General features: G+C 42.8%; 1 pseudogene; it reads left to right on the forward strand.

Moving 5' to 3' along the window:
- The first annotated feature begins 2444 nt into the window (after positions 1 to 2444).
- Positions 2445 to 11556, forward strand: LOC140196983 (extracellular calcium-sensing receptor-like; annotated as a pseudogene).
- Positions 11557 to 12415: the final 859 nt, after the last annotated feature.

Genomic DNA, 12415 nt, shown 5'->3' on the forward strand with positions numbered 1-12415 from the left:
TTTCTGCATCTCCACCGCTCGATAGAAAACAACCCCAGTCTAGGCAGCATCCTAATAAACTTCTTCGTCATCCTCTCCAAACTGTTGACGTCCACTCAAAAATGAAGCGATCAGAGTTGTACGCAATACTCCAGAGGCAAACTAACTAGAGTTTTATAAAGCTGCAACGTAACTTCCAGACATGTGAACTTAATGCTTCGAATAATAAAGGCAAACATACCATATACCCTTTTAGCCACACTATCAACTTGAGCAGCCACTTTCAAGGAGGTATTACCTTAGACACCAGGTCCCTAAGTTCATGAACACTAGACGTGGAAGATTTACTTTTTGTTAGTGTATTTCTGACCTTCAATGAACGAAGGAAATAGAAATATGTGATTTTTCAATTTTCATTCTCAATATTCATCATATACATATTCCACAAATTTGCATTTAAAGTATGTGCAGTTTTCAGGCCAATAAAATTTCCTGGGTACATGGAGCCCCGAACTGTTTCATGAGGAGAGTACAATAACTAAAATGAAATTGTGAACTCTTAAAGTTGTAAATAAGGGACTGTGTAATGATCTAAAAGTGCTATGAAAGTAAAAAGTTAAGTGATGTTTTGAAATTCCATAGTGAATCTTTAATTTGCCTGAATCAATATTACTAAATCGTGTTAAGCAAAGTAATTCCATGATGTGTTTTGTTGTTTGCTGTTAGCAACAAAGTATTTGCCTTCCTGCTTAGATAATCACTTAAAAATTTTCACATGGGGTGTATCTCAGTGTCACCAAATGATTTATATTCAGTTGGGACATTGATTACTTTCTCGCAGGCAGTGTTCTCTAATATGTGTTTCCTCTTGTCTATTTAAACTCTGATTATCTTTACACCGATATCTGAATGTAAGCAGAAGTAGTCAGCCAGTAGTAGCACCCTTCATCACTGCAATGTTTCAAATAATGTTGCGAATTCTGGCGGGGGTGGCTTTTGCTTTTACATTGGGTTCAGATGCGTCTAACTGCAGGCTTCGGGAAACAATGTAGCTCCCCAACATATCTAAGGATTGGGATGTTGTATTAGGAGGAATGATTACTGTACACTTAAGCAGTTTCCAGCCGATAAATATATTCACGAAAGGTACAGAAGAAATCAACTGTAAAAGGTTAGATCATTTTTTCATGATTTTTGTGGTTATGATTAATGGTGCTATTTTATTGCTTCAAGTATTAAATTACGATGAAATTTTGCTAACCAATTGCCTTTTATATTACAAACGTTTGTAGATGATATTAGAGTTACATTACATGGTGGTATCGCTACCAAAGGTTTTATGTTCTGGAATGTTAGTGGGGATATGAGTCTCCTGTACAATAGATTCAAGTGATTTTGTGACTGTTTTATTGGACCAGGTGTCCGAAACCTAATTACTTCAAGCCGGTATCAAACCAGAAAAGCTGAATATTGTGAATCAGGTTTATCACAATAGAGTAACAGTATCTGCATATGTAACTGTAAAACAGAGATGTATTAGCAAAGCAAAATATCAGATTGATCAATCTTGTTAGAAATAAGTTTACTTACCTCATTGGCCTGATATTTACACCGTTAATGCTCCTCCTCCTGTTGTATCAAACGCTAACGTCACAGCGTATCCAATCCTGGCGAAACAAAGGATTGACTATAAATGCAGACCCACTACATTTTATCCTAACATCTGATGCAGTGACATCAGTGTGAGAGTTTCTCTTTTTGCAGCACCTGTGGGTTCACGCTAGCATTGTATATAGCGTAAGGTTTAACAGCCATGAGCAATCGAGATTCAATTCCCACTGCTGTCTGTAAGAAGTCCATTTTCCTTGCGAACACCTAGGTTTCCACTGGGTGATCTGTTTCCCTCCAAAATTCTAGAAATAACACATATGGGTCAGGTTAATTGGCAACATTGGTGTAAGTGGGCGGCGTTGCTTCTTTGGGCCGGGTGAGCCTATTATCGTCCTATAACATTTAAAAAAATAATAGATAAGGGGCGAGCAAACGCATGTGTGAGCTGGAGGGAAATATAAAGCTAGAGATGCCCCTGGAAATACTGAGCAGTAACTCCAGACGTTGTTAGGCTGGCAATCGTCAATAAACCAGGACAGAGAAACGCCCTGTCTCCATACTAATCCATAATGATTCTAGGGTATGGAGTTAAATGCAGATATTGATCAAATAAATGTTTCATTTGGCGTTGAAACATGACATCAATATCGCAAGAGAAAAAAATGTTACCGATACTCAGATGTTAACTAATCTTTGCTATTTACCAATAATATGCAGAACAGTTTGAAGTGCATATTGAAAGGAGTATTTGAAGTGAAACAGAAGAATCTTCTCTGACAAAATCGCGGAACATGTAACCATAATAAACTAATTCCATTTTCGATTCCAATCTGTGGTTGATTTTCAGTTTTGATTTAACGAGATTCCGCCTGTTAGAGACGATGATTTTTGCAATAGAGGAAATAAACAGGGACGAAAGACTCCTTCCGAATGTAACACTGGGTTACATGATTCACGATGACTGCGGCTCCCCCAAGATTGCAACGAAGGCTGCTCTGGCTATGGTAAATGGTCAGGAGGAGACGTACATCGATGAAATTTGTGATGGGCCTCCCAATATCCCTGGGATCGTTGCAGCCGATGGGTCAACGGTCTCCATCGCTGTTGCAAGAACACCCGGACCTTTTAAGATTCCACTGGTGAGATTTGGTTAAAATTATCGTGTTCACCGACAGTACACATAACTAAAAGTTTAATCAAACGTGGCCTGTACGTTACTTTTTTTTCCCATTTGTCACGTTTGCAATCAAATTAATTTATGTTATAAAGAATGTAAAGTCACAGCCGCTCTTTAACCAACACATCAACTATCTGATTGAATGCAGGTCAGCTACTTTTCTACGTGTGTATGTCTCAGCGACAAGAACCAATATCCAACATTTCATCGAACTATTCCAAGTGACGAGCATCAGTCAAAGGCACTGGCGCATCTCGTTCAGATGTTTGGATGGACTTGGATCGGAGCCGTTAGCAGCAACGATGACTATGGCAACTCGGGGATGAGAGCCTTTGCAGAAGCTGCTGAGGATTTCGGAATTTGCATTGCCTTCTCTGAATCATTTCACAGAACGGACCCCCCAGAGAAGATCACCAAGATTGTGCAAGTGATGAAAGAGGCGACTACAAAGATCGTTGTGGCCTTTGCTGGACCTGGCGAAATGCGTATTTTATTTGAGGAGGTTCTACGGCAAAACCTCACTGGCGTGCAGTGGGTCGGCAGTGAGGGGTGGATTACATCTGCCATTGTTGCTGCGCATAGCAGTTGGCGTTTGCTTACCGGGGCAATCGGAACTGCAGTGCCTGCCGTAGAAGTTCCAGGGCTTCGGGACTTCCTGCTCTCAGTCCATCCTTCCACTTATCCCGGTAATCCGTTAGTTAGGGAGTTCTGGGAAACAATATTCAAGTGCAATTTAAGCTTTGAAAACGCGAGAATGGCAGTAAGTTCACTTGGCCGGCTTCCGCCATGTAGCTTAACTGAGAGCTTGCAGCAAATCATGAATGCCTACACAGATCTGACCATGGACGGGAGCTCTTACATTGTATATAAAGCGGTAAACGCTTTTGCCCATGCACTTCACGTTATGTTTTCATGTAAAAGAAGAAAAGGTCCATTCCTAAACAAAACGTGTGCACGCCTTTCAACATTTCAACCGTGGCAGGTAGAGACCAGTCTCCATTTCAATTCAGCATTTTAAATCGCATTTCAATTTTGCTGATGTGCTTTCTTAATACACAAATCAGGGTATTTCATATATAGTGAATGTGCAGGCACTGACAAATGTTTTAGAATAGAGCCACCTTGAGGTACAGTCCCACTTTCGCCGATAATGGCAGATCTAGACAGGTTGTTGAAGCAGGTGTTTACATATTGTTCTTCTTCATTCGGGGTTTCGAGTTTAAGAGAGGGACGGTGCGGTACAGTAGCGGTTACTAGATTGCTTTAAATCACCGTTTCTGGGTCAATTCCAATATGCAAAATGCAAGCAGTTTCTATGTTCTCTCCGCATGACCACGTAGGCTTCTTGCCACATTTCAAAGTACTGAGAGGGGGTTAGTCTACTTAATTTTGAAAATAATATTTGTCACCAGCACAATCCTCGCTAATTTGATTTGCTATAAATAGCTCCTTTTCTGTATATTTCAACGTACATTGAAAACAATAGCTGATATTACCTGTAAGGGACACTATGTTGTACATATGCAAACTTGGAACATTGTATACATTTTTCAACACCCTTTGAAAAGAAAGCGATTGCCAAGCTGGATCGTGCGCAAAAGAGATTTACGAGGATGTTACGAGACAAGAGGGTCTGAGCTATAGGGAAAGGTTGCGACGATGGATGCCCTGGAGCGTAAGTGAATGAGTAATGAATTCATAGAAGCTTATGGAACCTTAATACTTACATATCAGGTGGACGGTCATATACCTCACTAGAGAACGCAATTGTGAGATAAAAGAACAAACATTTGAAAAGACCTCAGAGGGCATTTGCTTACACAGAATGGTCTACCAGAAAAAGAGGAAGAAGAGGTAGAGTCGGGTTTAGTTACAATATTTAAGAGGCATTTGGACAGGCACATAGATCGGAAAGGCTTGCAGAGTTATGGCGACACTTGAGCATGGACGATGCTGTGGTTGGCATGGACCATTTTAATCACCATTTTAATCGAAGGTCATTACGGATGCTCAATCAGCGGTGCCAGCAGCGCACAGCGAGGAGGTTACTTGCAAGTCGGGGCGTTCGTCTAAAAGGAGAGGTTCGATAGCATTCAGTGTCATTCCAGCAATCCAATCAGCGACGGGGCAGTAAGAGAGGAATAAATAAAAGTGCAGAAGGGACAAGCGGAGCAGTCATTGTTGGTAGTGCGCCATTCGTGAGATTGGGAGTATCAGGCTTTGGCTCAAAGGAAACTTAGGATACGATTAGGCGTTGGTTTCTGTTAAGTTTCAATTTTTACCTAATGCGTCGTTTAAATGACCGTTGTGTGTTCTTCATGCCGGCTGTTAAGAGTCCTGGGAGACACTGGTACTCCCAGGGAACTATATCTATGTGATGTGCATCCATCTGCAGCTACTTGAAATCCATGTTAAGAATCAGGAGCAGTGGCTGTATGATCATTGGCTTGTACGGGAGAGTGAGGACATCATCGATCGGGTTACAGCTAAGTTTTCACCCCATAAGTTGCAGGAAGCTGTGTCACAGCCAAGAATGGACAGTCACCGCAGAGCAAATCTGTGGTCATTTCATTCCCTCAATAATAAGTATACCTTTTAAGATATTGTTTTGTAGGATGACCTCCCACTGGAATGCGACAGAACCAGGTTAATGATACTGATCAGGGGTCCGTGGTGCAGAGGGGAAAGAGAGAGAAGAGGGGCGTGGTAGCAATAGGCGACTCAGTAGTCAGAGGAGCAAACAACAGATTATATGGACATAAACAGGGCAGACTGAATGCTATGTTGCCTCCCAGGTGCCAGATCAAGGATGTCTCGGGTTGCTTCCACAAAATTTTGGAGGGGGAGAAGGAAGCAGCCAAATTTCTTGGTACATATTGGTACCAAATATATAGGGAGGAAAACAATTAGTTTCTGAAGGGAGAAGTTAAAGAGCAGGCAGAAAGCTGAGAAGCAGCTGCCTGTTACAGGCGCCCATGAGGCTACGTACAGGATGATTACACAGATAATGGCGTAGTTGAGAAGCTGCTGCAGGGGACAGGGTTTCGGATTCTGAGATCATTCGGATCTCCTCTGGTGAATACATGACTGTAAAAAAAGGACGGGTTGAACGTGAACCGGTTCGATCAATACTCTCGCGGTCAGGTTTGTTGGAGTCGTTGGGGAGGGCTTAAACTAATTTGGCAGGGGGATAGGAACTGGAGTGAAATGACTCCGGATAGGAGAGATGATATAAAAGCAAAGATACCGTGAAGTCAGATTGTCGAGAAGGGTAGACAGATGATGGGGCAAAATTGCAGCCAGCAGGATCACTATCAATGGAATAGGGATCCAGAGTCAAAAAGAGTAGGGAATACTGTACTCAAAGTATTATATCTCAAAGAACGGACAATAAGCGATCAGGTGGATGATCGTTTTCCACTACTACACATTGTTGGGAATGAAGCTGTGATCATCACTGAATCGTGTGTGAAAGACGGTTTTTGGTTTGGAGATAAATGTCGCACGTTACACGTTTTATCGAAGGGTGGGAAGAAAGGCGAATGGGCCAGAAAGTTGCAAATAAAGTGCGGTACTTGAAACTGCATGTTCATGCACTTTGCTAGAAGATATAAATATGGGTTCTATTTTCGAAATGGGGAGGAATTCCAAAAACCTAACATACAAAGTGACTTCAGTGTCCTTGTGCAGAACACCCTAAAGGTTATCTTGCAGTGTGAGTCGGAGGTGAGAAAGGCAAATGAACAGATAGCATTCATTTTAAAGGTATAAAATATAAGAGCATGAATGTGACTAAAGGCTTTACAGTGTATTGGTGAGACCGCGCCACGAGTATTCTCAAGAGTCTCTCTTTCCACATTATTGCAAGGGATTCGCACGAGGTTCAGAAAGATGATCCCATGGTGAGGGTGTCTAGAAGAGAGCACAGCTTCAGTATAGAGGGGGCATCAATTTAAAACTGAGATGCGAAGAAATGTGGTCAGCCAGAGGGTGGTGAATGTTCGGAATTTGCTATGACAGACAGCTATGGTGGCCAGGTCGTTTGGTGTATTCATGGCGGAGACTGATAGGTCTTCGATGGGCCACGACATCAAAGGTTACCGAGAGATGGCGGGTGAGTGGGGCTGAGGTTGGAAGCAAACAAAGCAACAGCAATGATTGAATGGCAGAGCAGACTCGATGGGTCAGAAGGGCTAATTCTGCTCCGATGTTTTATGGTCTCTTATGGCCTGCTATTTTTATTATTCCGTGTGCTGTTACTCTGTGGAGCTAAGAAAGAAACCTCTGAAATCAAGTTTCAACGTGATTTATAAACTCCTTTGTTAACAGATGTACTGCTCATGTGAAGGGCATTTCATTCAATAGCTTTCTATAGAAGCAGTGGGTCCTGCTGATGGTGTTTCCGTTTCTGTTAAAGATAACGGGCTGTGATGTTCAATTCAGGAATGTTCAATCAGTCAAGCAGGATGATAGATTAGGAAAACGTTTCTGGAGAAAATATCGGGGTGACAGAGATTTGCAATGGACACCGGACAGCGTCGTGAGTAAACGGTCAAAACCAGCTTTTGGAAGATACGAGAGCCACAAGGCGCACATTTAAATGGTTTAATTGTCAAGGCCACTTTAATTTTTATCTTTTGTATTCCATCTCCCGTTAAGAACAGGTTGACAAAGATGAAGTTAGTAAATACACGCTCTTTACAAGTGGCTGCGGTGTACGTTCTGTTATTTCTTCCCTACGGATAATTTCCGCAAAATTCGCTTAAATCGGGATTGCGTTAATTGAAACAACGCAACCACCTGTTTGTTTAGACACCCTGGCCGCAAGTTGTTCAGAAAGATGTCCTCCTCACGGAAGAGTACTGTGGCTGTGTGCAAAGCAGCCTACGAGCCAAGTATCTGTACGAGCTGGGTGAGGGGACTTCAGATTAATTGACGAAAAGTTCAAGAAGGAAAATCTATTATCATGTGTAGCAAAGTAAAAAATATAGTAGCTAAAGTAGCAGAAAGTAGGCCATTTGGCCCATCGTGTCCGCTCTGCCATTGAATTGTGGCTGATCCTTTTTTTCGCCTCACCAGCCTTCTCCACGTAACCTTTGATGCCGTGTCCATTCAAGAACCGATCAAGCTCGGCCTTAAATATACCCAACAACATGGCCTCCACAGCTGTCTGTGGTATTAAATTCCACAAATACACCAACCTCTAGCTAAAGAAAATTCTCTTCAGCTCTTTTTTAAATGGACATCCCTCTATCATAAGGCAATGCCCTCTTGTCCTAGATTATCCCACCATGGGAAATATCCATTCCACATATACTCGATGTACGTCTTTCAACATTAGAGACATTTCAATGACATCCCCCTTCATCCTTCTAAATGGCCATTAACCAGATGTTAATCATTTTATTCCCTGAATCATCCTTCTGATCCTCCTCTGAACCCCCTCCAATGTCAACATATATTTTCTTATATGCGGAGCCCAAAATGTTCACAAACGTCAAGGCGAGGCCTCACCTGTCTCTTACAAAGACAATCTGTTGGATTTTTTTAGCTTCTGCATTACATGAGGTCAATTAATTTTACAACCAAAACTGGGGAAAAAGTACATTTTGATGAGAGAGGCAATCCAACAGCCGCATATGACATCATGAGCTGGCAAATAAATGCGAACAGCAGCCTCGCAGTTCGAGATGTTGGATATTACAATGGATCAGCATCTCCGGGTGAAGAACTTGTGCTGGAACCAACATGACATTGTCTGGAGCAGTGGTAAGCGTGAGGTATGTTTGCTTACTGAAATTGGAGCTGCATGTTATAAATATAAGATAACATAACGAACATAACATTTTTTTTTACTCGTTGCATTATTAAACCGACCGAAGCCACGGATGTCGAGTCCTTCTTAATCCAGTCACTAATCGTATCAACTTCTATCTGATGAAGAAAATGGGCGGCGTGTTGTGACTGCTCTGTGACCCAGTATCACCACATTCCCTCCACAGAAGATAGTTTAAAACAGCTCCGCATTCTTCCCACAACCCCCACACTCACCTCCGTGAAAGTGAATGTTTACATATCGGAAGATTTTTTTTATTATTGTTGAGATTTGACAGTGGGAAAATTGAAACCCGTCTATTTGCAATGCAGAGCATTCCTCTCCCTTCCCTAATTGTTCACGAATGGAATGTGTGGTTTAACCATTTCATACCCTGCAATATTGGGAAATTTGGAGCCACGTGCAGGCAGCTCAACCCAGTCACATTAGCTTAAAAGGATTGATGGATACAAGAGGGTCCCAGCACGCTGAGCTGCTGCTTCACAGCCTCATTGAACCACATTCAATTCCGACTTCCAGCGCTGTTTCTGTGGATTTTGCACGTTCTCCTTGTGAGAGACTACATAGGAGCATATCTGGTCTTTGTATCCACTGAAGGGAATATGGGATAATTAAAAACCAAATTGATGTGCAAACACATCGTGCTTTATTGGCCGCCACGGTACTATTGCCGTTAGCGCGACGCTGTTACAGCTCAGAGTGATACTAAGTTCGGAGTTCATTTCCGTGTTCTGGAAGGAGCATCTCTATGTTTTAGTTGGTAGACTACGCGGGTTATCCCCCAAATCCTCCGGCTTCCTATCACAGTCCGAAGACGTACCATTGTAAATTGTTCCGTGATTAGGTTAGGTTTAATGGTGCTGTCCGGCGGCTGGGCCAGCGCGTTTCGAAAAGCCAGAAGCCTTACTCTATGCTATATCGCCGTATAAAAAAGTCTGAAAAATGGTAGTTTGATGTCGTCATTGTTCGAGACATGTTTTTAAATTTTATTATCTGAATTTAAAATCAGTAGGTATTCTAACGGGAAGTAAAGGATCGTAGCGGTCACTGGATAGTTATTCCAACAAAGTAAATACTGCAGGCCTATTCTACACTAAATCACATAGCGTTTTCAATAGCAGTACAGGATTAGGAAGAGATTAAGTAGTGGAAATATCCATTGATACATCCAAGCAGCAGAAGGATAAACGCAAACAACAGGAATTCTGCAGATGCTAGAAATTCAAGCAAAACACATCAAAGTTGCCGGTGAACGCAGCAGGCCAGGGAGCATCTCTAGGAAGACGTACAGTCGACGTTTCAGGCCGAGACCCTTCGTCAGGACTGACGAAGGATCTCGGCCTGAAACGTCAAATGTAGCTCTTCCTGGAGATGCTGCCTGGACTGCTGCGTTCACCAGGGTCTCGGCCTGAAACGTCGACTGTACCTCTTCCTTGAGATGCTGCCTGGCCTGTTGCGTTCACCAGCAACTTTGATGAGCAGAAGGATAAACACGGAATCGGTAAGAATAAGATGATTTGGAAGTGATTCAGTAATTACCGGAGGTAGAACGTCAATGCAGTTGGTTGGAAGTCTTTGTAACGACTTACCTGACAATGACTTCGAGCGCCATCAAATAGCAAGTCTGAGAGATGCAATGAATAGGAACGAGCATTGAGTAAATATGAGCCTAATGTACGGTGAGTATTGATATGCGCGTTAAGGTCAAAGTACCATTCATTTCTGAACTAAATGTCGTCACAGAATATTCCTGCACACTTGGAGGACAGTCGGCCCCTTACGAAATACAAATGATCAAGTATTGATTGTGTTTCTTCCTTTAAGATACCCCGGGCAGTCTGTTCTGAGATTTGTCCCCCTGGAACGAGGAAAACGTCCAGGAAAGGAGAACCAATCTGTTGCTTTGATTGCGCATCCTGTTCGGATGGCGAAATTAGCAACACTGTAGGTGAGTGGAAATCCATGTCGAGTTCTAGAAAATAACCTAACAAATTATTGGTAGGTGATCCTCATCGATGTGATGACCACATTTGCTTTTTATTCCCATTCAGACTCCGTAGACTGCATCAAGTGTCCTCCCCTGTACTAGTCCAACGATCGGAGAGATCAATGCATTCCGAAGAAAATAGAGTATCTGACTTTTACCGAAATCCTGGGCCTGGTGTTGGTGTTACTCGCTCTGGTTGGAGCATGCCTGTCTGGACTGACGGCGGGTCTCTTCTTTACAACTCGAGAGACACCTCTGGTTAAAGCTAACAACTCCGAGCTGAGCTTCCTCCTTCTATTTGCGCTGAGCTGCTGTTTCTTGTGCTCGGTCTCATTCATTGGCGAACCGACACACTGGTCCTGTAGGTTACGGCACACATCGTTTGGTGTCTCGTTTGTCATGTGTATCTCTTGCGCTTTGGTCAAGACCATTCTGGTGTTGACGGCATTTAGGGCAACGTATCCCAGCAGTAACAGGGTGAAATGGTTTGGTCAAAGACAGCAGAGGATAAGCGTCTTCCTCCTGGCGTCAGTACAAGGTTTAATATGTATACTTTGGCTGCTCATTGAGCCTCCTTTTCCGGTGATTAATACCCAATATTACCGGGAGAAGATAATTTTAGAATGTGATAGAGGCTCTTCCGCAGCCTTCCACTCGGCTTCGGGTTATATCGCCGTGTTATCGTGCGCTTGCTTCGTCTTGGCCTTTCTTGCACGGAAGCTGCCAGATAACTTTAACGAGGCAAAATGTATAACGTTCAGCATGCTCATTTTTTGTGCGGTTTGGGTCACTTTTATTCCGGCCTCTGTGAGCTCTCCTGGGAAATACACGGTGGCGGTTGAAGTGTTTGCCATCCTGGCCTCCAGTTTTGGATTGCTGCTTTGCATTTTTGCACCGAAGTGTTTTATTATCGTATTCACTCCGGAGAGAAACACAAAGAAGCACATTATGGGTAAAGTGGGATGAGAGGAAATGCTAAACGACGTGCAGCAATAGAAACTGGGGGTGTAGCAAATGATTTCGTATACATACTGGGATGAATTAAATAGATTCGGATGCATCAGGAAATTAGTACCGAATATATATGTTTTATTCTTGGGAGTTAGTGATGCCTACGTAAACAATGAGAGATTTAGAGTAACAGCTTTCTGATTTGTGAGTCTTACGTCAAATGAGTAGCAGTAGCAATCCTTCCTTATTCCAGTTTGTAAACCGGTGTCTGTACTTGAGTCATTTGCTACTGGGGGTAGCCCTATTCTTATTGCCCTGCCTACACTACAGATGATCTTATGCACTATTGGATCTTCTCTTGAATCTTTTTTGTTCCAAGGTGAACATACGCAGTGGTCTCACCATTGCGTACTTCTTGTACGTACTGAACTGGCCACTGAGAGTACGTTTGTGACATCTTGCTGCTGTAGACTACCCAGTTCAATGTGCAAGGTGTTGCGAGTTCAGAGATCATTTTCTGCATACTGTTGTCTTCTTCTTCTTTGGCCAGTAGCTCCCAGTGCAGCATAGGCTATCAATGGCCTACCGTTTAATTCTTCGTCAGCCAGCTTCTTAAAAGTGGACCGGGAATGCTCCCGTCGTCTAACTGCGGTCTCACCGTCTCTCCTCTATGTGTTTATTGGGCGTCCTTGTTTCTCTTTCTTTGGGGAATTCCAATTTGATGCCTGCCTGTTGATGTTGTTGTTTGGCTTCCACAAGGTGTGAGCAATCCACCGCCATTCCCGTTTGTATATTTGTATCCATATCGATTCTCATTTGCCACACTGGTGGATTTTGTCCCTGGGTACATGGTTCCTTTTCAAGTACCAAGATA

Source organism: Mobula birostris, chromosome 4, assembly GCF_030028105.1.
Source record: "Mobula birostris isolate sMobBir1 chromosome 4, sMobBir1.hap1, whole genome shotgun sequence".
In the NCBI taxonomy this organism is placed as follows: domain Eukaryota; kingdom Metazoa; phylum Chordata; class Chondrichthyes; order Myliobatiformes; family Myliobatidae; genus Mobula; species Mobula birostris.